Source organism: Tachypleus tridentatus, chromosome 13 (genome assembly GCF_004210375.1).
Source record: "Tachypleus tridentatus isolate NWPU-2018 chromosome 13, ASM421037v1, whole genome shotgun sequence".
NCBI classification, from domain to species: domain Eukaryota; kingdom Metazoa; phylum Arthropoda; class Merostomata; order Xiphosura; family Limulidae; genus Tachypleus; species Tachypleus tridentatus.
Window position 1 is genome coordinate 265,081,549 of NC_134837.1, and position 27,927 is coordinate 265,109,475.

General features: G+C 32.1%; 1 protein-coding gene and 2 long non-coding RNA genes across 8 annotated transcripts in view; 2 read left to right on the top strand and 1 right to left on the bottom strand.

Moving 5' to 3' along the window:
• LOC143238277 (uncharacterized) overlaps positions 1-27,927 on the top strand; it is a 341,463-nt gene that overhangs the window by 311,904 nt on the left and 1,632 nt on the right. The gene's annotated exons all lie outside the window — the stretch shown is intronic.
• LOC143238278 (uncharacterized) overlaps positions 1-27,927 on the bottom strand; it is a 312,759-nt gene that overhangs the window by 225,886 nt on the left and 58,946 nt on the right. The window lies entirely within an intron of this gene.
• LOC143237711 (uncharacterized) lies at positions 18,253-21,545 on the top strand. 2 transcript variants are annotated; one of them, XR_013020203.1, is made up of 3 exons: positions 18,253-18,453; positions 18,928-18,977; positions 21,456-21,545. It is a non-coding gene; the product is annotated as an uncharacterized LOC143237711 (long non-coding RNA). The 2 variants fall into 2 exon arrangements; XR_013020202.1 differs by having other exon boundaries at positions 21,413-21,541.

Below are 27,927 nucleotides of genomic sequence, written 5' to 3' on the forward strand. Positions count from 1 at the left end.
GATTGCTTCCTACAATCCTATTTGTCTTTCTTTACAAGAAACATTTCTCAAAACTGCTGATACTATCTACATTCGGCAGTTTTCTCTGTACAGAAATGACAGGTTGTTTGATGGTCGAGTACATGGAGGGGTGGCACTGTTGGTTGATCAACACGTGCCCACCCTGTCTTTGTCACTCAACACACCCTTGGAGGCTGTAGCCATCCGTGTTTCCTTGGGTCATACCATCACTGTTTGTTCTCTGTACCTGTCCCCTGGAAAGACATATGATAAATCAGATCTTGGTGCTCTCGTTGAACAATTGCCATCTCCATTTCTAATCCTAGGGGATTTTAATAGACATCATCCCCTCTGGGGAAGTGTTATTATTGATGGAAGGGGCCGATCTGTAGAGCGGATGCTCTCTGATCACAATCTTTCTCTTTCAATACTGGTTCTTCCACTTACTTTCATGCACCTAGTCAGTCCTTTACCGCTATTGATCTCTCAGTTTGCTCCCCTTCATTATTCTCCCATTTTTCATAGAGGGTTGACAGTAATCCACTAGGCAGTGATCATTTTCCGATCCTTTTGAGAGAGACTGGCCGTGGTCGATGCCACCCTACCCGCGTGCCCCGGTAGAAGCTAGATCAGGCAGACTGGTCCACTTTCACTGCTCTCGCAGAACTTGATCCTGCCATCGTAAATCAGCCATCAATAGACAACTGTGTAGCAGCGGTAACTGACTGTATTACACATGCAGCTGCTCAGTGTATTCCTAAAACCTCGACACGTTTTCCACGATATCCTCGTCCGTGGTGGAATCCTGCTTGCCACTTAGCACGGAAGGTTCAAAAGCGGGCCTGGGATACTTTTCGTAGATATCCCACACTTTCAAACCGGATTGCTTTCCAACGGGCCCGTGCACATGCTAGGTGGGTAAGACGTCACAGCCAGAAGGAATCTTGGATTAAGTTCACAACCAGTATATCTTCTACCACCAGTTCCAAGATCATATGGGACAGGATTCGAAAAGTTAATGGACACTACAATTCTATTCCCCTCTCGATCTTACTCTCTGATGGTCAGGAGGTGACTGATGTTCAGAACATCGCTAACACTCTAGGTGAAAGCTTTTGCCGGGTATCTAGCACTTCTGCTTGTTCCTCCACCTTCCTGGCCATCAAGACTCGGGCAGAGCGATCACCTCTTTCCTTTCGAACTGACCGTTTCTTTGACTATAATTGTCCCTTTACCTTGGTGGAACTAAAAATGGCCCTTCATCGGTCTGCCAGTACGTCTGTTGGACCTGATGATATTCATTATGACATGCTGCACCATCTATCTCCTGCTTCTCTTGATGTCCTTCTGATTGTTTTCAACCGGATCTGGCAGGAGAATGTTTTTCCTGATGCCTGGCGCCAGGCTATTATTTTACCTTTCTCTAAGCCAGGGAAAGATCCCAAGATTCCTTCAAACTACCGTCCAATTGCTTTGACGAGCTGTCTCTGTAAGACATTAGAAAGGATGGTTAATGCTCGTCTTGTTTGGTTCCTTGAATCAAACAACCTCCTCTCGCCCACTCAGTGTGGGTTCCGTCGACAGCACTCCACCACAGACCACCTAATTCGTCTTGAAACATCTATCAAAGAAACCTTTCTCAACCGCCAACATCTTGTATCAATATTCTTTGACATAGATAAGGCTTACGACACAACATGGAGGTATGGTGTTTTGCGAGACCTCCATACATATGGGTTACGTGGCCATCTACCCATGTTTATTAAAATTTTTTTAATGGACAGGAGATTCCAAGTTCTTGTGGGTTCGACACTTTCCCGTTCTTTTGTACAGGAACTTGGAGTCCCTCAAGGCTGTGTGTTGAGTGTTACACTCTTCAGTATAAAGATAAATGCCATCACTGAACAACTCTCTCTCACTGTTGCGAATGGGCTGTATGTCGACGACTTTCACATCTCATGTCAGTCATCAAACATGAGATATATTGAGCGGCAACTACAAACCGCCCTCAATTGTGTACGGAAGTGGACTCTGGCGAACGCCTTTAATTTCTCTCTCTCCAAAACTGTATGCCTGCACTTTTGCCGTCGACGGGTATTCACCCTGATCCTGAACTTCATATCGGTGAAGTTTTGCTGCCAGTGGTCCCGGAGACCAAGTTCTTGGGGCTTATCTTTGATCGTAAACTGACCTTTATACCACACTTAAAGCAGCTTCGGGTCAAATGCACAAGAGCACTGAACATCCTCCGTGTTCTCTCTTCTACCAGTTGGGGGGCAGATCGCTGTTCAATGTTAAAGGTATATCGTGCTCTTATTAGATCGAAACTCGATTATGGATCAATGGTCTATGGCTCTGCCAGACCTCGGCCTTAAAGATGCTGGACCCCGTTCATCACCAAGGACTTCGACTCTGCACTGGGGCTTTCCGTACCTTTCCAGTTCAAAGTATATACATTGAATCTCATGAACCTTCTCTACACCTTCGCCGTTTGCAACTATCTTTACAATATACTTCGAAACTTCATTCCTTACCAAAGCATCCCACCTGGAAATGTGTTTTCCTTCCTCGGTGGGCAGTACTTTTTCAGAACAGACAATCTGTCATTGCTCCGTTTGGCCTTCGCATCCGGGAGCAATTGGATGAATTGGGTCTGTCCTTGGATAACATTGCAGATTCCACAGGTCGGCCCATCTCACCATGGCTTATTACAGCCCCCAAATGTGACCTTTCTTTCAGTCACCTAAAAAAGGCAGATACTCCAGATTGGAAGTACCGTCTTTTACTCAATGAATATCTTTCAAACAATCATTCAGTTCCCATTTATACAGATGGTTCCAAATCAGGTAATTCAGTGGGCTCTGCTATGGTTTGCTATGGGTCAGTAGTTGCACGCAGAATCCCTTCTACAGCTTCTGTGTTCACTGCTGAACTGTATGCCATATCTCTTGCCCTGGATCATATTGCAGCTGAGCAGTACTCCAACTGCACTATTTATACTGATTCGCTTAGTTCTATACTTGCCTTGGAATCGCTACACGTTAGCTCACATCCTATTCTCGCTGATATTCGAAACCGACTGGCCCATTTCTCATTAGCAGCTACTTCAATCCAGTTTTTCTGGATACCAGGCCATGTTGGTATTCTTGGGAACGAGCTTGCAGACATGGCAGCTAAATATGTCTGCTTCAGCACCATCACTCCTATGCCTATTCCGTACATGGACTATGGTGTTGTCTTCAAGGCTCGGCTCCGTGCCAGCTGGCAGTCCACTTGGAATGAGCAACGTGACAACAAACTTTTTCAAATCAAACCCAAAATTGGACTTTGGCCATCTAGCTTCCGTAAAGTTCGGAAGGAGGAAGTTGTTCTCACTAGGCTACGCATTGGTCACAGTTTTTTAACTCATCATTTTCTTTTATCTGGAACTGATGCACCAATGTGTAGTTTGTGTAACACTCAAATCACTATCAGCCACGTTTTACTTTCTTGCCATCGTTACAATTCTCAACGACGGCAATATTTTAAACATATTTTTTCCCAGGGTCAATCTGTAACATTGGACAGAGTTATTGGTGATGGTGACTCTGTCCACCTTGATAATGTTTTTAATTTTTTAATGGCCATTAACCTTTTTAATCTCATTTAAGTGTTGCATATTTATTCATTACACCTTTTTAATTGTGGTTCCTTTTTTACAGTTTTAATCTCTCTCCTTCAATTTGACATTGGACAATGGCCAGAACATTAAATAACTCGACACCAGGACTGGAAAGGCCAACTTCAGGTGACTAACGCTCCTGTTTGAACTATACGTTTGAACTACTCGTTAGTCATCCTGGCGAGTTGTTATTATACTTTTGCTGCATATCATTTCACACTTTTACTACTTTACTTTTTAGTACTGGCCATATTGACTCATAACCCGGAACCAGGACTGGAAAGGCCAACTTCAGGTGATTGACGGTGGTTCTTGAACTTACCTGTTAATCTTCCTGGCGGGTTATGATCATTACCTTTTTGCTAGAGTAAATACCTTACAACTTCTTATACTCTGCCTTCTATCTTAACATTGTAGACTAGGTGTCAACATTGGTTTTATACTTTTTTGTTTTACCTTCATTTCCATTTATGTTTATTACTACATTTATTTATTTATTTTTTTACATTTTTACCGAATGTCTGGCGCAGATAGCCTCGCTGCTTTGTGCCATAAAACACTAAATCAATCAATGAATCAATCCATTCTCCCCTTGTACTCCAGTACAGGTTTATGTTCATACTTTGTTCAGTTTGTTCCTTGTCATGTTATATGGTTCACACTGCCATTTTTCATTTTTATCATTATTGTCTATTTATTCCTTAAAATAAAAAGAAAGAAAAATGAATTCTGCATTTTTGTATGAAAGTTGTTTGAAATTTTAAATGAAAAAGAACAGTCTATTGAAAGTGGTGAAGAGGAAGAATTGTAAAAGCAAAACTGTAATTTTTGATTTAAGAGAAACAGTATATATGTGAAACTGCAAAAGGATATGGTCAGTGGTAGGCAATATTCAATAATGTTCCAAGTTGACAACTAATATTTTAAACAAATACTTTAGAAGAAAACATATATGTTAATATAACAACTGATAAGAAAGCAATGAATTATAAGCATAGGGAAGTCTTATTGATGGTGGGAGATAATAAATGTTTCTACAAAACATTGGTCTTTTACTTCTGAAAAAGGCAGACCAATATTTTGTCCAAACATGCAATATGTTCCATCATCAATAAAACTCTTGTTTGTACTTATAAATCATTGTTTGCCTTCCTGTTATTACTTCAAACATATGTTATAGAAATAGAAACTTTTGTTTTGAAATGTATGAATATTGGAAGTGCATATTTCAAACTCTGGAAAAATGCTATCTACAGAGTTGTGTGTGCATAATAGACTTGTTCTTTTTGTTGGTGTATAAATGAAACTTGTAATAAACTGTCAGTGGGATACATAATAGATATTTTTCTTATACAAACTGACAAAGAATCCTAAAGTGGTACAAGATTAAGATACAAACCAGTAAGCAAGGAATTTTTATTCTTGGAAAGTTTGATAAGTTGCAGAATTAAACCAATGAAGTATCAGAACTACTTGTGAGTAGCTATGCATACTACTTGGAAATGCATAAAAATACTGAGGATATCTTACTTAGAAACTCATGTTTGGAGCTAAAAATTAGTTCTTTCTAGTCTGAAAGTAGAGGCTATCCCAGTGCTCAAAGTTCTTTCAACATATTTTTGCCAAGTTCAAGGGGCTGAAGTTGTCTGGTTAAATTGCTGTGTCTCTCAGTCGACTAATGTAGTTAAGGAATTAAGGTGATTTGTATAAAAGAAATTATCGACTATAGTACATCTGAAGTATTACTTACATGGTATGTCATATGGCCTGAAATGCCACATATTTCTACTTAGATGATATAATCATACATGGTAAAACATGTTGATAATTTTTATGAAGGGTTAAGGAAATTTCTGGTTCATTTGAGGAAAGAGAACTTTAAACTGGATCCCAAAAGGTATAAATTTGTGAATAGTGTAAAGGTGGATTTCCTGGGATTCATATTGCCAACAGAGAGAATTTACAGACCCATCTAAGGTTGACTTTGTTCAGTATTGGTGAACCAAAAAAAGAACAAAAATAACCACATAATTTTGTCTTTACATATGAAGTTTACAAACAAAGATGGCCTCTCGAATAAAAGTAAAAATGCAAAAGAGTAAATAAACATGGTTCTTTTTTTATTATTATTACTGATCCTTTCCTTACATGGGCAGTCAAATGTATATTATCATGATAATATGAAAATTAATTAAATCTTTTAATCATCAAATTATGAATCAACTTTTTCTTGTAGTTGTAAAATATACACAGTTACTGGAATATTTTGTTACCTTGAGTTTGGACATTTGAATATTTTTTGTAAGATGTAAACATCAGAAAAATTGATTTTTTACCTATATAAAGTTTTTTTTTAGTTATGGTAAATAAAATATTTGATTCTTAGTTTTAAAAGGAATTTTTATTGATGGCTACATCTTACAATAAAATATTCGAGTGCCTAAATGCAAAGAATTTATTTAAAATATACAAACAATAAATTTATGTTTGTTTATAATTAAACACAAAGTTATACCATGATTATTGAAACCAAGTTTATTGCGTCATAAGTCTACAGACATACCACTGAGGGGTTGATAAATGTTATTTAACACACAATCAAAACCTTTATTCAAACACTGATAAACTGTTTTAAAAAAACACTGTACATGTTTCAATTCACTTTATACTAGGGAGTGTGAAAAATATTGTGCAACCATATAAATATAAAAAGTCATTGGTCATGTGACTATTTAATTTACATACTGATTTACAAAATGATTATGCTATGCACATATATTATTTTCCAACCCTTCATCTTCCATTAAGATTTAATTATTTCTACAGTGTCTCATACTTGAGCTAAGAAAAGAAATAGGGCTAAAAGTCTGAAAAATAATGCACTTAGGGAAAAGGATTGGCTTGGATTTAGGATAAGCAACCACTTCCAAGCATTTGGTAGTGATGACGGGGAAGCAGATAAGAGAAACATAGGGAAACTATAATTTTAAGTGGATCTCTAGTTAGGCATATAGGTGTAGTAGTATGTAGAGAAATAGGAGTAAACAAATATGCTTGTGCTGTCTAGGTGTTGGGGTATAACTAATATAACCAGAAAGACAGTTGAGGAAGCTAGTATGAATGTATATTTTGTGGTATATGTTGGGGCTAATTATGTAGGGAAAGATGGATGTGAAGAACTTACTGATAAGTATAAAATATTGGTAAAAGAACATTATGGAAAGGGGTCATAGCTTGATTTTGTCAGGGATACTGCAAATAATACATCGTGGGGATGATATCAAGTAGGCCATTAGAGTTGAATGCCAAGCATCGATCACTATGTAAGGATGAGCAAATAGGTTGTTAGAATTTGTAGAATAAGTTTAATGGGAAGGTTGTTCTTTTTGGAATGAATGCCATGTACTTAAACAATGCAGGGTTACCATGTTAAGCATTAGCAATTTAACTGAATTGTATTGGTACATGTAAACTAGGACTAAACAGAGATGAGGGTTATGATATTGGTAAAATTGGAAATATAATTGATAGGAAAACATGTACAACAGGCACAAAATATGAATTTGTTTTAAAATATATGACTGGTTATTACTATCAAAATGCTAGAAGTATTGGAAATAAAACTGTGGATTTTGATATTATGTGTATTAGTGAGACTTGGTTGAATATTGACAGTTTTGATGACAGAAATCTTTTGTAATATACCAAGCTACAGATTATTTACTACAGGTAGAGAACTGAAGAAAAAGGATGAGAAGTAGCTTTGCATGTGAGGAGTGAATTGTATCCTGTTGAGTTAGAGTACATTAAAGAAAATAGTAGTAAGGTTGAGTTGGTTAGTGTTAGTAGATCATTTTGTATCTGATACTAAAGAAACAGGTTGATGAAAATTGTTCAAAATACTTTTATGCACCAGTTGGTGATGGAACTTACAAGTTGTTCTTGTTTAAAATTTAACATTAACATCCAATGTGAAAGAGTTGTGTTTGGTGAGCATTTAAGTGCAAGTGACCAGTGTACTATTAGGTTTGGAATTTTAATGATGGAGAATTGAAGAAAAATAGTACTCTGATTACAATTTTCATGAAAGAAAATTTTGACAAAATCATACATGATCTGGTTTCTGTAGACTGTATTAAATAATTTGGATGTTATCTTTAACAGATGTGGGAAACATTCAGGGAAAAATTGATATGCCTACAGAAGATATTCCCTATAGAAAAGAAAAAAGGAAATGGAACAGAATAAGCAGTATGGTTTAGTAAAGGTTCATATTAGAGATAAATATAATGAATTCATTAAATTTAAACTTTCTGAAAATAATAAGGACTCAGAGGACTGGTTAAAAACTGTATGTGAAATATGGTTGGCTGAGAGAGTTGAACAGTAAGGAATTCTCTAGGTATATGATGGGTAAACAAAATGTTAGGATGTGGATTGGAGCTTTTGAAAATGATAGTGGGGAGCTAATGTCAGGAGATTATGAGATGGTAAATTTATTACACTATATATGCTTTTCAGTTTTTACAAAGAAAGATGCAGTTATGTCTCAATTATAGCACTTAATGTATGGGGAATAGTTAGTAAACCAAAAAATTTATAAATCCCATAGATCAAACAACTTTTATCCCAAAGTGTTATAGGAACATAAATTTTATTTGTGAAGCTTTAGCTGATATTTGTCCTAAATAATTGAAAGGAAGTGATAAACATTGTTTACACAATTATTAGCCAGTTAGTTGACATGTGTTTGGTAAGGTGCCTGCCTCATTAAATACTTACTACAATAATAACATCTCTGGGTGAGGGAGAATTATTATTAATTTGGATAAAAAACTGGCTTCACTTGAAAGTAGGGGCCTCCCAGTGGCACCGTGGTATGTCTGTGGGTTTACAATTCTCGAACCTCAGTTTTAATACCAATGCTGGACACAACACAGATAACCATCTGTGTAACTTTGTGCTTCACTTCACACAAACAAACAACGGAAAGCAGAGAGTTGTAATCTTTTTTCATGTAGTTGCAATAGTGGTTGTTGATTGAGAATGTTTGTTTCTTTTCAGATCGTGAGGGTTTTGTCAGAAGCAAGGCTGTTAAAGAAATCAATTACAAATAAATGTATTTCTTGTGATCAGAACAAAACGTGAAGTATTATTTCAAATTCTCTTCCCATTTCAGTGATAAAGAAATTACTTTACAATATAAAATGTTCCTGTATGTATAATGATTTAGGTACAAGCTCTGACTTTATTCCAGTACTTCAACTATTTTATGTTGCTTTATCGGAGATTGAAGAGGACTTAACCCCGGACTTGAGGCAGATCGTCATCACAAACTACAGCCAACTCCTGGGCTAGTCTTATACCAATGAATAGTGGGATTGATCTTCACTTATGACGTCTCTATGGCTGAAAGGGCCAGCACGTTTGGTATGACAGAGATTCGAACACACAACCCTCAGATTACAAGTCGATCGTCCTAACCACTTGTTATACCAGGGTAGGCTTAACAGATGATTCTGTATATGAACCTGAGGGAGGCCCACACATTATACCAGGTTGTGATTCATGAAGCTATTTTTACATATGTATTTTTCTCTACAAGTGGGTTTTCTCGTCATCACTGATTTACAAAGCTTTATAATTTTCGTATTTTGTAAATGCTCATAACGAACAGTTTTCCATTCTTACCTCTATAAATTAAACCTATTAAATGTATAAAATTTAATGAGGTAACGATGTTATTAAAATCGGTCTCTCTCCTATGGAACTTTGCCGTGAGATGACTTTTATGTTGGTGTGTCCACTGGAGTTCTTGACATTGATTGTAGAAGACTGTAACATAAGAGTTTAAAATTAGAAACTAGGGTGTAACATTGTTAGTTTGGCAAGTTTATAGGAGCTAAATATATATCTACTTTATTTAGCTTTAAGTCACTTTTCTCTAGTGAACTGAAAAATAATAATGCATTTTGATCTATCTTCGGACCAATATATCGCTCACAAATTTTCTGGCAATGAAATACAGTTGTATAAGGAAAAATGGAATTATTGTAAACACAATAAAAACAAAAATCAATAATAGGTCATTCATTGTAACTTGTAAAATAATTATTACGGAGGAATACATACGTGCACGTATATATAAGACCAGGGAACGTCAGACCTACTTTTGCCGCCATAATACAATCAATTTTTTCTTTCGTGAAATTGTAATCAAAATCTGTAACGAATGTAATTATTGACGTAAAGTGTCTGAACGTTAACCTCTGCACATCGTTATTTTATTACTATTACTTTTGCTCAGAATCTTATTAATTATGTTGAGCCGAAACTATAATCAGTTTAAGCAATAATGTATAGCTATTGTCATATGTGTATCATACTTGTTTTCCTAACCTTTCTTGTGTACACATTTATGCACCAAATCATTTTTTATGTTAATAACACAAGCATGATATCTCCAGAAGCAATTAAACTTCAAAACTGTTCCAAACACAAATAAAGAAAGTAGCATGTTTCCAGAGAAATCAACATTTAATGAATTAGGTATTGCGGTAATACCTCAGAATCTCATTGTTTGTATAAATATAAATCTTTCACTTATTACACAACCACTTTAAAACACTTCAGAGACTGCATCTCACGTTTCTGAAGAAATGTTTTCGTTACTTGCATAGAGTTACATTACCATAATTCAGATAAAGTACACAGTAGTAAAGCCTGCTTTTCAGAATTGAAAACAAAGGATTGTAATAGCTGCAGAAATTGTTCACAAATGCCTTTTCTTCTAATATCATATGATTGAGTTGATCTTGCATTTCTCAGTTCAGTGCCGTTACCAGATTTCCTATTCTTGCTGAACTAAGACCCTTTATAATTTGAACAATAAAAAAAAAAAAATAGAAAAGAAAACTTACATGACTCATTTTCATCAGTTGATTATGACATTTAGTAGTTAAAGAATAGACAGTTGTATTCAAATTGACATTTGAATCAATTTGTGTTTACTTCTTTGTGGCTAAGGGAGCTATATAACACTCAAATAAATAAATACTTTACAACTATTACTAATTACGTTGTAATTGCACATAAGTAACTAATAGAAGTAGAACTTTGGGACTTTTATTTGGATGTACAAATTGGAATAAATAAATTTTAATATGAAATTTTTAATGTTTGGAAATAATAATGCAAGTTTATTTGCACATTTTTTAATTCCGCTGTGCAATATTCCCCTTAGAGGTTATTTGTAGTTGTTAAGACATGAAAGAAATATGAATTCATTTCTGACACGAATATAAAGATAATACACAATCTATGGTTATAATACACGGATAAATGACTACGCACAACCTGTTTTTTAACTACTGGTGGTATCGCTGTTTTATGCAGTGCTCTTCCAGTACATAAAGTTGTCCCTTTCCACTTTTCTTTCTTCCAATGTTTTCAAACATGTACAGAGAAGAACTTTCGATAATGCATTACATTTCATAAACACAGAAGATCAGTGGAAATGTCTATAAATAAATTTATATTTGTGAATACATATTATAAAGGGCATGTCATATTCATTTAAACCTTGACTGAATGCTTTGTCTTGGTGATACATACTAAAATTTGGGGTTCGATACCCCTCGGTGGACTTAGCAGATAGTCCAATGCTCTAAGAAAAAAATGCTTTATCTTGGTGAAGTCATACCTTGTTTGACCTGGAGCTTACACAGACATGGTATTTGCTTAATTCTCCAGATTTTAACGTGTCATTATCGCTGTAACTTTCAACCAGCATATATATTTCAAGAACATACTTTCCCAACTTCGATTTGTTCCAAATCTTAAATATTTATGGCACTAGGATGATGAAATGTGTGAACTTTGCTGTCGATAGATAATTTCGTATTCATATTGAATAAAAATTCTAATATTTTGTCCTCCTTAGCATGGTGCAACCCAAATATTTAATTGTATGTTACGATGCATATATCGTAGAGGTAAATACTAAACGTTTAACATAGTCAAAACAGATAATCTGCTCAACTTGGTAGTTCTGTTGGCATTGAACGAAGGTTTTCAGCAATCTCGCCTTGCATGAAATGCTTGAATAATAATAATAAAAAGTATCAACTTTCAACATAATATACATTCATGAATAGACAATGACTTATATAAAAAAAAAAGTATGAGTGAGGATAAAGCTACCCTGACAGTTTAGAGCCTAATTCTTTGATTTCTTGGAGACGTTAATAAAAAGAAAAAAATATTGTCATAAAGCACTATTTGTAGGGCTACTATAATTTTATTATGCCTTCTTTTATTTACGCCCTTTGGGATTTTAAAGAAGAGTGTTTTTTGTTATTACGAATCGTAAGAGATGAAATAGGTCGTATAGTGATAAAGCTATAATAGGCCTAATAGTAATGTCTTATGATAATATTAATTAATTGTAATGAAAAGATTATTATACATACTGTCATATTAAATGTAAATAATTGAGGATGTATAATTTTACTAATTATTAATTATCAGTGATTCTCAGTTCTACTAAATAATGTTCATGCATATTCAGTATACCTATATATAAATTATCATATATTTTTTTGTATTACATGCTCTCCAGTGGCTAACTAATTCTAAAGTAATTTGGTTGCAGCACTTGTGATCAGGTAACAAAATGTTAATTGTGTATCAAACTTTATACTTAAAAACTAACACACTATTTCTATATATACTAAAGAATGAATGAGCCTCTTTTTATTTTAAATTGCTGTAATTATATCTGTGTGATGGGGATATAAGAACATTTTCTGCAGTTCATTTTTGAAATGTCATAACAATTACTATGTTAAAGAATGCCATTTGATATGTGACTTCAATAAAATTAATTGATTATATTTAAAAAAATGTTTTATATAGAATTTAATTTTCATTGTTAGAATTTTTTAAAACATGCAAAAATTAATCTGTGATATTTGACAAACAGTACTGGTCTTCATAGAAATAGAGAAATGTGTCAAATATCACTGTGTGTAGTACTTATGTTAAACATTTTACAAACACAGTTTGAGAATATTTCAACTTATATTAACTTTTAACCATACTTGTAGTAACTTTAGTTACAAAATTAATTAGAAAGACTATAAAACTCTTTGAGTAGTTCATGAGTTATGATCTAGTGATTTCAAAGACTGTCCTTATTACTAGTGAGGTGATTTATATAAAAATAACAGTTAAAGGTGAACATTTAACTTCAAACTATGTAAAATTGATTCTGTAACAATATTATAAAATCTGCAGGTGTTACAAACAATATAAACAGATGAAAAAAACAAAGTTTTAAAGCCTAGCAAATTGTTAGCCGTAAAAAGTCTTACATGAACATTTACTATAGCAATATTTAATGAAAGTTCATATTGTATTTGTTTAGAAATAATTAGTTATAAGGGGAATACTTATAACAGTGGTTCCCAACTAGGGGTGTGAGATAGTGTTACAGGGGTTGCGAGATAACCATTGTTTTGACCACCTTCACCTTTATTCTTAAATAAATAATTACTGAGAGGGGCACGAGAACATATTAAATTTTTTTAGAGGTACATAGCATAAAAAAAGGTTGGGAACCACTGGGTCATAGGGTTTTTATCACTTCATAGTGTTTTGAGTTTGTAATTTAGATATTTGTCCTGTATATTGAGAATTATCAGTTAAGTATGTGACAGTTATAAACATTTATCATGAAATCTGTGATACCTCTTAAATTTAAAAAATCCTTCTGACTCATTTCACAACCACAATTATTCTTTCACAATATTTCATCAAGTTTTAAAAAAATATTTCTATGGATATGACTTGTGTATTTGAAACTGAATCAGTCTGCACAGCTACAGTCTTCACCATGTACGGTAACTATTGATTTTAGCATAAAATGTTCTTGATGCTCAGGTATCCATGTTTTATTTCATAAAATTTCAAAATGACTTACACAAGATTGACTCAACCAATCAGAATAAAGTAACAGTAGTTATCAGGTGCACAGTAGGTTTTGTAAACAACAATAAATATGTAACTGTTGTTATTATGATAATATCAAACATTAGTAGAAACGTGTACTAACTCACTCTGAAAACAAGTAATTACGAAGGTTATCTGTTAATAGTGGAATACTGTCTTATAGAAATCATCTTTTCTCTCGTTGTTGTGACAACTAAACTTTTGTACAACTATGTAACTTTTATGTATATGAAATTATTAAATCATGAGTATTTAACTATTTAATGTTTGAAATTAGTAATAGTGTTCAGAACATGATGGCTAAAATTTATGTGTTTGCATGAAGATAGTCTAGCACAGCCAGCTAAAGAACAAATGAACGAATGGAGTTGTTTATGGTTATAATTAAGTATTTGACTGCTGTATTGTTAGGTGTTGTAGTTCTGTATGATGTAATCATTTGTAGTGGTTTAGGAACTTAATGTATATATGTGTTTGTGTAAAAGCACATATTTTGTTGAAACCTTGACAGGTCTGTAAAATTTAAAACTTCTCCAAAGTACAAACTTTCACAAGATTTCAGGGTAAACAGGTAGAAATGTTGGAAAGGATTTGTGTTTGCACTCAAAGAGAAGCACTATGCATCTCGATAATACTGTATGAACTGCTAGTATCAAGATCTCACTGATTTGTGAGAAGAGAAAGGCACTTTTCTTTATGCTTCATAAAAAGATCAAGCTACCTATCGTCCAACAACTATAACTCAACAGAGCCAAGGCTTTGTTATAACCCATCTTCAGCAATGAACGATAGTTCAGAAGTTTATGAAAAGACCTAAATAATTAAAGATCAACAGATGATTGTTAGCAAGAAATCAGAAACCAAATGAATTATTTATTTCTTAGTGTTAACATGTGGATTGAGTTTTCTGTTTGTTTCTGTTACGGTTTTTTTAATATTTAAGGCTTCTTGCTGAATTCTTTGCTTATTAAAGAGCCCAAAAATATCTTCTTGAAACTGAAAACAAACTGCAGAACAAGCCCATAAAAACTTTGTCTGCTTGACTTTGTTATAATAATTAAATTACAGACATCAGTGAGGTGAAAGAAGTTTCTTTTTTCTAGTACCTCAAGACATTTATAGTGACATACTCCTAAACTTACATACAAGTTATCCAATCATTAAATGATTCTCAAGGTTTAATGTTGTATAAAACGAAAATACTCGGAATATAACACAGTAACAACAATATTATAATAAGAACACTGGTGCTTTTTTTAAAGTAAAAGTTTACTGGAATGATGATTTCAGGAAGTTGATGTATATTAATTAAAATAATAAGTTGTGTTATCAAAGTTTTAATAATTGATTGATTTAACTTTCCAGAACTTAGCCCAGCCTCACAGGAGACTGACTGGTTGCTCATTGTTGACTGTATGAAGTTGAAGATGTAAACAAGAAAGAACAAGCAGGAATCAATCAGAGAAGTGTTCATCCTTTATTTTATCCTAATAGTGGGGATAATGTCGTATATCAGACCACTTAAGCTATATATTTAATTGTGTAAATGCGTTACTTTATTATTCTCTGTTTTAAATCCAAGTTTATTTTGAAATATTTTTATCAAACCCACTTGTAATAGAAATCTTATGTTGTACTAGTGATACAAATCTTGTGTTCCACTTTACTGTGTGATTTGTACTAGTGATACAAATCTTGTGTTCCACTTTACTGTGTGGTTTGTACTAGTGATACACATCTTGTGTTCCACTTTACTGTGTGGTTTGTACTAGTGATACAAATCTTGTGTTCCACTTTACTGTGTGGTTTGTACTAGTGATACAAATTTTGTGTTCCACTTTACTGTGTTATTTGTATTAGTGATACAAATCTCGTGTTCCACATTACTGTGTTATTTGTACTAGTGATACAAATCTTGTGTTCCACTTTACTGTGTGATTTGTACTAGTGATACAAATCTCGTGTTCCACTTTACTATGTTATTTGTACTAGTGATACAAATCTCGTGTTCCACTTTACTGTGTGATTTGTACTAGTGATACAAATCTCGTGTTCCACTTGACTGTGTGGTTTGTACTAGTGATAAAATCTTGTGTTCCACTTTACTGTGTGATTTGTACTAGTGATACACATTTTGTGTTCCACTTTACTGTGTGATTTGTACTAATGATTCAAATCTTGTGTTCCACTTTACTGTGTGGTTTGAACTTGTGATACAAATCTTGTGTTCCACTTTACTGTGTGACTTGTACTGGTGATACAAATCTTGTGTTTCACTTTACTGTGTGGTTTGTACTAGTGATACACATCTTGTGTTTCACTTTACTGTGTGATTTGTACTAGTGATACAAATCTTGTGTTCCACTTTACTGTGTGATTTGTACTAGTGATACAAATCTTGTGTTCCACTTTACTGTGTGATTTGTACTAGTGATACAAATTTTGTGTTCCACTTTACTGTGTGATTTGTACAAGTGATACACATCTTGTGTTTCAATTTACTGTGTGATTTGTACTAGTGATACAAATCTCGTGTTCCACTTTACTGTGTGATTTGTACTAGTGATACAAATTTTGTGTTCCACTTTTACTGTGTGATTTGTACTAGTGATACAAATTGATCAAATACTGTGTTCCACTTTACTGTGTGATTTGTACTAGTGATACAAATTTTGTGTTCCACTTTACTGTGTGATTTGTACTAGTGATACAAATCTTGTGTTCCACTTTTACTGTGTGATTTGTACTAGTGATACAAATCTTGTGTTTCACTTTACTGTGTGATTTGTATAGTGTGTTCCACTTTACTGTGTGATTTGTACTAGTGATACAAATCTTGTGTTCCACTTTACTGTGTGATTTGTACTAGTGATACAAATCTCGTGTTCCACTTTACTGTGTGATTTGTACTAGTGATACAAATCTCGTGTTCCACTTTACTGTGTTATTTGTACTAGTGATACAAATCTCGATACAAATCTTGTGTTCCACTTTACTGTGTTATTTGTACTAGTGATACAAATCTTGTGTTCCACTTTACTGTGTTATTTGTACTAGTGATACAAATCTTGTGTTCCACTTTACTGTGTTATTTGTACTAGTGATACAAATCTTGTGTTCCACTTTACTGTGTTATTTGTACTAGTGATACAAATCTTGTGTTCCACTTTACTGTGTTATTTGTACTAGTGATACAAATCTCGTGTTCCACTTTACTGTGTTATTTGTACTAGTGATACAAATCTCGTGTTCCACTTTACTGTGTTATTTGTACTAGTGATACAAATCTCGTGTTCCACTTTACTGTGTTATTTGTACTAGTGATACAAATCTTGTGTTCCACTTTACTGTGTTATTTGTACTAGTGATACAAATCTTGTGTTCCACTTTACTGTGTGATTTGTACTAGTGATACAAATCTCGTGTTCCACTTTACTGTGTTATTTGTACTAGTGATACAAATCTCGTGTTCCACTTTACTGTGTTATTTGTACTAGTGATACAAATCTTGTGTTCCACTTTACTGTGTGGTTTGTACTAGTGATACAAATCTGGTGTTCCACTTGACTGTGTGGTTTGTACTAGTGATACAAATCTCGTGTTCCACTTTACTGTGTTATTTGTACTAGTGATACAAATCTCGTGTTCCACTTTACTGTGTTATTTGTACTAGTGATACAAATCTTGTGTTCCACTTTACTGTGTGATTTGTACTAGTGATACAAATCTTGTGTTCCACTTTACTGTGTACTAGTGATACAAATTTGTACTAGTGATACAAATCTTGTGTTCCACTTTACTGTGTGGTTTGTACTAGTGATACAAATCTTGTGTTCCACTTTACTGTGTTATTTGTACTAGTGATACAAATCTTGTGTTCCACTTTACTGTGTGATTTGTACTAGTGATACAAATCTTGTGTTCCACTTTACTGTGTGATTTGTACTAGTGATACAAATCTTGTGTTCCTTTACTGTGTGATTTGTACTAGTGATATCTTGTGTTCCAATTTACTGTGTGATTTGTACTAGTGATACAAATCTTGTGTTCCACTTTACTGTGTTATTTGTACTAGTAATAAAATCTTGTGTTCCACTTTACTGTGTGATTTGTACTAGTGATACAAATCTTGTGTTCCACTTTACTGTGTTATAATTTTCAAATTTCCCATTTTATATCATTACTGAATGATCAAAATGTTTTAATTTCACCATTTTCTTCTTTGTTTCTATGCAATAAATATTCCAAACTATGTTTTATTTAAAGATGTTTGATTTTATTTAACTTGTACAGAAAATTGTACTCACTGATGAAGAAAATTTATACTGCAGTATGGCTGTTAGATAATTCAAAGTGAAAAGGAAAAGCTTATAGTGTAAAGCTATCAATATTTCAGTTACATAAGGTATGTGTGTTTTAGGTCTCTTAAATCTGCAGTGAAAATAACACCAGCATCACCTAAAAGTTCAAGCACTCCTTTCTGCTCAATGAGATCAATATTACCCTCTTTGAAGCTTCATTTAATATGATATTAATATATTTTTTATTTATTTTAGGTTATTTCTGAAATTTATCATGATTTAGAGCAAACTGCTGTTTTTGAAGGAAGTTTTCCATTTAGTGGTATAGATACTGATCAGTGGTTGCATAGCAGGTGCATGGTTAGGGTGTCAAAGAGGATGTTTGCTTCCACCCCTATCTTTCTTCTATGATCATCAAGGGCTCCAAGATTCTGTTTAAAGTATTAAAAGATGTATAAATTAATCCACTTCTTAACATTGGTGTGTATAGTCATCTGATTTATTTCACTAACTGACAAATAAGGTTTAAAATATCATACAACATACCTACTTAACCCTCTCAAGATTTACACCATCTCTGAGACTTTTTTTTAAAGGTATTCACTTGTATTAACATAACTATAAACTTTTCTTGTTTAAATCAAACCATTTAGAGTCATATGAAAAACAAACCTCATATTGTATATACTAATTAATGTTTAATTAATTAGTTTAATGTCTAATGTAGTTGATGAATAGCTCTGATACATCATACATCAGAAGGTCCTTGGTTGTTCTTTAGTTATTACACAGTATTATACTTTACCTGTGTTTGTTAATGATGAAGTATTTTACACATTAAACAATGTGAAAGATGAACAACAGTAATCATTAAACTTAGGTGAAAGAAAGCTTTCATAATTCTCAAAATAAATTTTTTGTATCCAGATTATTCATATGTAATTGTTCTCACAGGGACACAACAACAAAGTCCTGATAACATTCAATGTGAAGCTATTCAAAAGGTGAGAATTTTTCATTTTAAAATTCTACATAATGAATTTTGAAAGTTTGTAGGATCAAATCAAAATTAATGTAATATGTTAGAACCATTCAGTCTTTAGATTACTGTTTTCATCCTTTCATATTCTTGTTAATGTTGGTTTAAATATTTCCCTGCTGTTAGATAAAGTGATATTTAACATGGTTTGAATGTTTTTTACTGTTAACATAACCTCTTAAAGTATTCTTTTGACAAATCAGTTCTCAGGTTAGGGTTTCTCACACTTTGAGTTTTTTTTTTGTTTTTCCCATGATAGACTGATACTGTTTGAGACTAGGGTTTATTATCTGTGGTAATGGAGGGAAAAGGGAGCCTGGATAATACAAAACAAAGAAAACTTGTATATCTGTGTATTTCTGAGAAAGATGAAAATAACAGAAGTGTAGTTTGACCTGATATTCAAACTGACAGGTTTCACGATAATTATTTAAATTTTCCTTTTGTTTTATTTGATTTCATTGGATTTTAGAACACAGTTAGTTTAAAACTAGTTCTGATGTTTTGTGTGACATCTTGTGGGATTCTCAGGATTCTGTTAAAAGATAAACTGGATAATCTGTCCATGGATGATTAACCCTAACTTGTAAAAATATAATTCTTAACCATATTGACTTTTTAAACATATTTTTAAAATGTTTATACATCACATTGCTGATGATTCTAAGAGCGTGTTGTTTACAGAATCCCTAATTATGTACAAGTTATCAGAAATACATCTTTCTCCTATCTGGAAAGTGAAAACTTAATTATTTCTTTATTCATTCAACATATCTGTATCAATTTATATTCAATTCATAATCTCACACTAATCTGTCCCCCATCTACAAACAAATATCTTGGGATGCCCATATCAATATTACAATTAATTCCACTAATTACTGCTGAGGTGATTCTGTAACTTATATAGAAATTATATAGTTTTTTCTAGCTTTGTGGGCTAATTCTCGATAATTGAGTATTTTAACAAACAAAATTTCTTTTGCACCATGTGGACATTCTGGGCAGCAAACAGTGTGGAAACAAATCGTAGATGTTAGACTTGAGAAGTTTTTAATTATTACTGTGTTAGGGAACTTCTGATAAGATAACATCAATCTGATTATAATTCTTACTGAACAGGTGTTATTTCATCAGAAATCTATGAACAATAGGTAAACTTAAAGAGGAAATTACCATGTTGTTTAACTTTATAGAATTATTGCTTCAGTTACATTTAGATTGAGATTAACAAATACAAGAAATATATTTATTATTTTATAATTTCAACTTGTTTTTTTGTTACAGTGTGATATGATGTTTTTTCAATATAGATGGTTATTTTTTCTTTGAAATAAAGTTTTTGTACAACTGGAGATATTTTGGGGAAAGATATTTTCATTAATCTTATAGATGGATGAAATGGAAAAAACCTTAAAATATAGACAGAAGTAGGAAAACAGAAATATATGACAAACAGTGTTTCAAATAATATAGAATCTGGAGTAACAAATATAGAGATTCATTTCATACTTTTAAGTAGTGGTTACTGAGTCAGTCTAATACAGCATAGAGTAATAATAGACAAAATAACAGACTTAATGTAAAGTTTTTCTGAAGAAAAACATTTTGTATTTATTTAGGAAATTTTAATTGAAGTTTGAAAATTTTGAGAACAAGAAAAGTATATTTATTTAAACATGAAAACCACTTTATATTCTAAGCAGTCACTTATTTTACTTGCTGTATTTATGAATGAAAGTTTATTAAACATCCTTAATTGAAAATTCTCATTTTTATGTTCACAAAGGACATGTTCACTGAAATCTACATTAGGTACCGTGAGGTTTGTTGTGTCTATACATTAATGGTTACATGTTGATTACAAGGCCATGTAAATTAATTTAACATTTATAGAACTGTTGATTTCAATATCTGCTTTTATCTTGTGAATTATTATTATTGTGTAAACCAACAAAAATTTGCATGGAATTTTGAATTTAAGATATTTTATTGCCCTATTTTTACTCATAGGATATCAGAAACACAATATATTTTAAAATTTCTGTGGAGTTTCAGAAACTACATCCTGTGTTTATTTATATTACAGCAGTCATCTACAGTGATATTAGGTTTGTTATGAGCCTTGTTTCTTGCCTTTTGCTTTCTGGCATCAGACAAAAACCACTGTAAATCCATATCAGCCAATGTGGCATGATATTTTATCAGAACACACTAAGTAAACAGTTTTTTTCTTAATTGTAAAATTTATATTTTGGACTTTTTTTATTAGAATCAACTAATTGAGATAATGAAGTTATTTGAACAGTATCAAAGTGTTTTATAAACTTTAGACATAAATATGGAAATACAAAGTAAGTAGGTTTTTGTATTTTATCTTTCTTTCTTGTTTGTCTGTAGGACACTCAGTTGAGAAACCTTTTCATTTCTTTCTCTGCTCAAGGACAAACTGTCTTTGGTCTGTCATCTTGTGGATCAACTTTATTCAAACTTTAGAACAGTGGAAACAACCATATGATAAGGTCAAAGGTCAGTAATATATATGTATTTAAAAGTTATAAGCTAATAAATGTTTATATAAAAAGTAGGATAAATTCTGTAAAATGCAACAAAAAAAGAAAAATAAGCCTTCTATAATTATCTTTAGATAATAAACTCGTGTTTTGGTATGATACCTCTTTGGTATGAATAACTGTAATATTATTCTTTATATCCATGTATGGTACTTTTAAGGTTATACCTAACAAACATCTACTTGATCTACACAAAGTCTAGAGAAAAGTAAAGTATGTAGTATTTACATATTACACATGAAGAATTTATCAATATAATGTAGTTATAACTAGAAGTTAACTGTGTAAAAGATTGATACATTGTAATAGTTAAGCACATATTGTAGGTATTTGTATCTGTGTTAGAATACAGTGTATCTGGAATGCTTTTAATTTATTACTCACCCTGAAATGCATCACCCACATTCTGTTTTCATATTTGATTACTTAATGTTCTGGTGATCTTTAATTTTATTTTCCTTTAATTGTATGACAAAGTTAAGTATTACTGGTATTGATTAAAAAAACTGAGTTAGTTACTATAATGTTACACACTGTAAACTTTATTTATGAAAGACTCGTGTATGCTAACAAATGATGTATCATACACAGTTTATAACACAAAATATGCCAGAAAGTAATTAAGCTCTTCAGGCTGGTTTCACCTAAGAGAAGTCATTCAGATGGCTGTGTCTCCCTCTGGATTATTTATGGAGAAGGTTAGACTAGAATAATAGTAAGTGTATAAGGAATAAAAAGTTTTTATATTCTGTACTTCTGATTACACTTTCTGTGTTGTTTGAGGTGACGTGATGTCCTTTGGTATAAATATTGTTACTTTTGTGAGGTGTACAGAAACTTGTTGGAACAAATAAATGACTGGAACATTGTCTGCTGGAATGAACAAGCACTGGAACATTGTTTAAAATGTATATAAAGAAACATGGTTATAATTGAGAGTTTACTATCAATTAATAATTTAAAAAGTAATTATTTAGTATACATATTTTTTCTACATTATTCATAAAAAAATGAGTTGCTTCTTTTTATTGTCCAATCTTATTTTGACATTATCTTATTCACCCTCTACATCATTACTGTATTTAGAATTGTGTTTTATTCAGTTATTTCAGAAAATGCTAAAGAACTCTGAGAATTAAGAGAAATTTTTCAGAGAGTTATTGACCACATGACTAAGGTAGTAAGCTATTGTTATTATTAAATAATTATAATATGAATATCTTCAAATATAATAAATTGATAAGTACATGGATTTAATGGTGTAAGAATAAATATAATATAAAATAGTAATTGACATACTAACTACAGAAAGGTTTCCAGTACAAAAATTTTGATATTTATGTATGTCTTCACATTTATCAAAGTGGCTGTGAGTTTGTTTTAGTCAGTTAACAATTTATATTACTTTGAATAAATTGGAATTTTGTATTAGAAGTTTGTTGTTGGCACTGTATATTATATAACACAAACAGAGAAATGACACTGTATAGACAGTAGTTTGTGTTAGTAAATAATAACCAGAGTATTAATACCTTGTTGAAAAGTGAAAGTTATTTTCTTATTGTGAGGAGAGGACTCTTTTTTTCAAATTGTATCATGTGATAAAGAAATATTTGTTACACATAAAACATGTATACATGTATTGGAAGTATAAATATTACATTAGACTGAGAATAATATATACAGCACTTTGAAAACTTGTAAGAATTTAAGTAGAAGCATTTAAAGTAGAAGATTGTTTGGAGGAGGACTGTTTAAACACTCTCACTACATATAAATTATCACATAAGTGCATTCCAACTCAATATAAATTATCTTGTATACTCAGACATACTGAATGTAAATTATCATGAATAGTAAATCATACTAAATATAAGTAACTATTCATATGCAGTTCTATTAATCATGCTTATTATAAATTATTCTATAAACTATATCCTACTGAATAAAATGATCTTGTGTACCCAGTTAACTGATCTTATAAAATATAAGTTATCATGTGTAATCAGTCTTACTAAAATTTTTAGCAGCCATACTAAATATAAATCATTATACTAAATATATATTATTATACATACTGTGTCATACTAAATATAAATCATTAGAGCCTCTATAATAACTTATATTTAATGCCATATTAAATATATGTCATACTAAATATAGGTTATACATACCCAGTTCTTCCAAATAATGGTCATTCATATTCAGTTTAATTATGTATAAATTAACATAGTTTTTGTATTACATGCTCTCCAGAAGCTAAGTAGTAATTCTAAAGTAATCTGGTTGCAGTACTTGTCATCAGTTTACAAATTATTCATGGGGTATTAAACTTTGTGCTTAACAACAAACATACTGAATATAAATTACTCAATCTATTTATTAAAAGATACCATATATTCTCTGTTTTACTAATTGTACTTTGTGTATTTACTAAGGAATGAATGAACCTTTTGTTATTATAAATTACTATAGTTATATCAGTGTGAGGGGGACATAGACGATTTTCTGGAGTTCATTTTTGAAATGTCATAACTAGTATGAAACCTGTGTTTAAATGTAAACAATCAAATATAAAATGTTAATGATAACATATAAATGACGTGACAATAAATTAAGAACTAACATTATATTTCCTCATGTTTTAATTAATTGTAACTCAGTGTAACAGGTTCAAGTTAGGTTATTGAAATTACATTTATCTTTTAAAAATGATAATCTTATCTGTACAACTTTATTTTTAAGGTAATTTTCAAGACAAAAGTGTCTTAAAAAAGTCAAGACATGAATATTTACTGTGCCAATGTTTAATTATAGTTGAGGTTGTATTTATTTAGAAATTATTACCATATTTTTGTCTTGTAAGACACACTTTTTTGTCTTCAAAATTACCTTAAAATTACCATGCATCTTCCAAGACAAAAGTGATGGGTTAAGGCAAGAGTTTAGCTTAGGGTTTACTGGAAAAAAACAGCCTCTCCTACAGATCATAATCTTATCACTTGTCAATTACAAGTATTTTCAATAGCATAAAACATTTAACTAATATTGTTTATATGCTGTGAAGAATATGATGTATTTTACTGTATTTACTCAGTAAGTTGAAGAAAAGTCAAAGTAACATCAAGGTGTTGGTTGCTGAGTCAAAATATTTTTTTCTTAGTATTGTCTTTCCAAAACTAAGGTGAGTATTCCACAATGTAGCATATTACAAGTTGTAAAATATTGTAATTACAAGAGGGAACATTTATTCTTCACGTACGCAACATATGTATTTTTACCATGTATTTGTTTATTAAATCACATTATTTTTATAATATTAAGAAATAGAGAAGTGTGAAGGTGATGAAAACCTTCAGTACAATACTTCTACTCATGTAAAACTTTTCTTTATTATTACTGATTTGTTCAATATTTTTGCTTTCCACTAGCCTCCATACTCTCACTTATGTTCATGTGTTTAACATGGTTGAGCTGTGCTGTATCATGTAAATAATCATGCAACAACCTTCTACCGATAGGAATGTGACACCCACTTATGCAGGTAGCACTTCCTGAATTATAGTCTAACTTCTCATTAATTTGTCACTCAAGTGTTTTGACTTATTTCTTGTGATGCTTTGAGTTTTTAAATTTTGCTTAACTTTGTTCACAGTTTTGAACTTAAGTGTTTGGTATTTAACTTGCAACTTTCAAAGTCTAAAATTAGTTGTGTGAGAGTTGAATTTACTTCACGAAATTCTTTGTTTACCACGATTTTTCATGTTGAATTATATCAGTCTTTCTTCCTTAATCTAGGAATGTTAGATAAGAGAATGAAGACATGACAGGCTTGTTACGTTTTGTACTTTCTTTTTTATGTGACACACATCCTTTTCCTGAATACTGTGTGTCCTCTCCCATGCCTGTAATCTTACATGCCCATACTTTGGTCTGTCATTAAGATTCAAATTCTGTAGATTCTTCACAGTTGGGTTCTTTAATCCAAGTTTGGTTTCAGACATAGACATTTCATATGCAGAGTATTTACATCTTTGTTTATCTTTAATCACCCACCTACGTTACTTCAAATTTTCATTTTGTATGATGCTATCTGTCATTTCCCTGAGTGGTTTTGAAAGGTGGTCATTCTCTTTTTTTTTTATGGAAGCCCATTTGCTTTCCTTACCTCCTTTTTTTTGGATTTGTTAGGTAGATACACCCTATTGACATGTATGAATTTACTATAAATTTACACTTTTTTTTCTTCAGTTTATATCAGCACTAGAACCTTAGTTATTATTCATAACTATTCATAACTTATTTGTAAGTTTTTGTAAGATTTATTACAAGGACAAATCACATTCTCCAGCTCCATCATGGACAGTAGTCTCCCGGCACACTTAACTGTTTTTCACAATATATATGTTTCTTATGACTCAAAATCAATGTTTGGTTAATAGTGAGGTTTTTAAACTTCTACTTCAACTGTTTCAAGTTTGTCGTAAGTCCATGGAACCATCAGTTTAAAAAGCACAATCCTGCTTGAAAGGTTCTATCACATTTGGGGACTTAGTTTGAAAGTTCTTATTCCCCAAGGTGTGGTCTACATAATATTTCTTTATGAATTAAACATAATTAATAGGAACTTGCTAGAGAGTTGTTGGATTCTCCTATTTCCATTTTCTTTCTTTTTCAGACAGAACTTACTTGATGGCTAAACAGACAACACCACAGTTGGAGTACCTCTTCTGACTCCTAGACTAGATTTACAACTTTTTTACAGGTTAGGTTGGAGGGGTTGACAAGGATGCTTGAACATTTATCTGGTCAGTTGTCCAAGGTCAAGTCCAAGTTTCATGTCATTCTCCTGGAACAGAGATGTTTATACAGTTTATGGGCTCTCTTTAGATGTGTTCTGAAAAAAATTTATCTTGGTAAAGTTACACCAGATCAGCATGTGATTCTAGCTTTATGTTAGTGGAGGTGAGATATCATGTTGGAAATTATTATTTTCTTGTGCAGTAAATGTGTTTCCGATAAAAAGTTACTTCTCTTTACACTTCCCACCCTTCATTCTCATTTAGTGTTTTTTGTTATTGGTACCTAATCTCCAGGAGAGGTAGTTGCCTGAGAAGGGTATGTCACACTCCTGTTGGTAGAGGATATTTATATGATTGTTTACATACTACAGCACAGGGTAGATGGGAGTATTGAGACAAGTGGTGAGTGAAACATTTGAACATATATAAGGTAATAATAATTGAGAAAAGTCTTATGTTAGAGTAGGTAAGTATCTATAAGAAGTACATTAACTGTACAGGAAAATCAAACAAGATGGTTCTGTCCATCTCTTCTGTCTTTGAAATGCTTGTTTACATTTACTTACTTCACTCTAAGATATGTTTATAACCAATTGAAAGCTCAGAATTTCTCCTACATGAATTTTTTGGTTTTGAAAGTGTCTTCATCAGTAAACCCATTTTTTTGTTGTTGTAGACAATCAGAGAAAGGTAAGATGAATGGTGTTTGAAAAATATTTTTAAAAAAGATACAAATACAGTTTAAGTTATAAGAACAGTTATATACAGTGGTACTGATATAGTAACTTGTAATATTCTTTATTACAAAACGTGTATATAAAATATAAAAAAAAAATTGTTTACATACTCCACTTGTAAGATTTGGTAAGGCTTGGAAATTGTGGCATTTGAGCACACATTTTGAAAGTAGGAGAGATCATTGTTCTCTATATTTCTTTTATTGTTCAGTGTTCTAACTAGAAATTTTAAGATATATTTGTAAATAATAATAATAATACATACATGTTTAATGTATTACAACTGAAATGTGATTCTATTCTACAAAATACTAGACCTCTAGAACAAAGGAAAGACAGTTTCACTTATTAAGGACCAGTTTTATAATATTTTATATCAGCTGTGGTTGCAAGTGACTCACTGATTTGCATATTAAAAATTGTTGTAATTGTATAATAATACTTTGGATGTTTAACTCCGTTGGAATTTGGCAATTATAATAAGTTAAACTGGGTGATGAGGTTTGTCACATTGACTTATCAATGACTTGTGTTAATATAAATATTATTCACTAAAACAGTAGTTAAAAAGGAAATTTCAAACACTAAGATGTTGAAATTACATCTTCACATACCGCTTGTCTACTGAGTGACCTAAATATCATGATACTCATTTCAATTTCTGTGACTCTGTAATAGAGCCTAGATTAGAAAATTTCACTAATTTTTTTATTCACAATATTTTATCTCAAGCTTGTTTGATTATTTGTGTCGTCAATACCTGGAGTATAAGTCACATTCAAGTTGATGGGTTCGTATCAGCT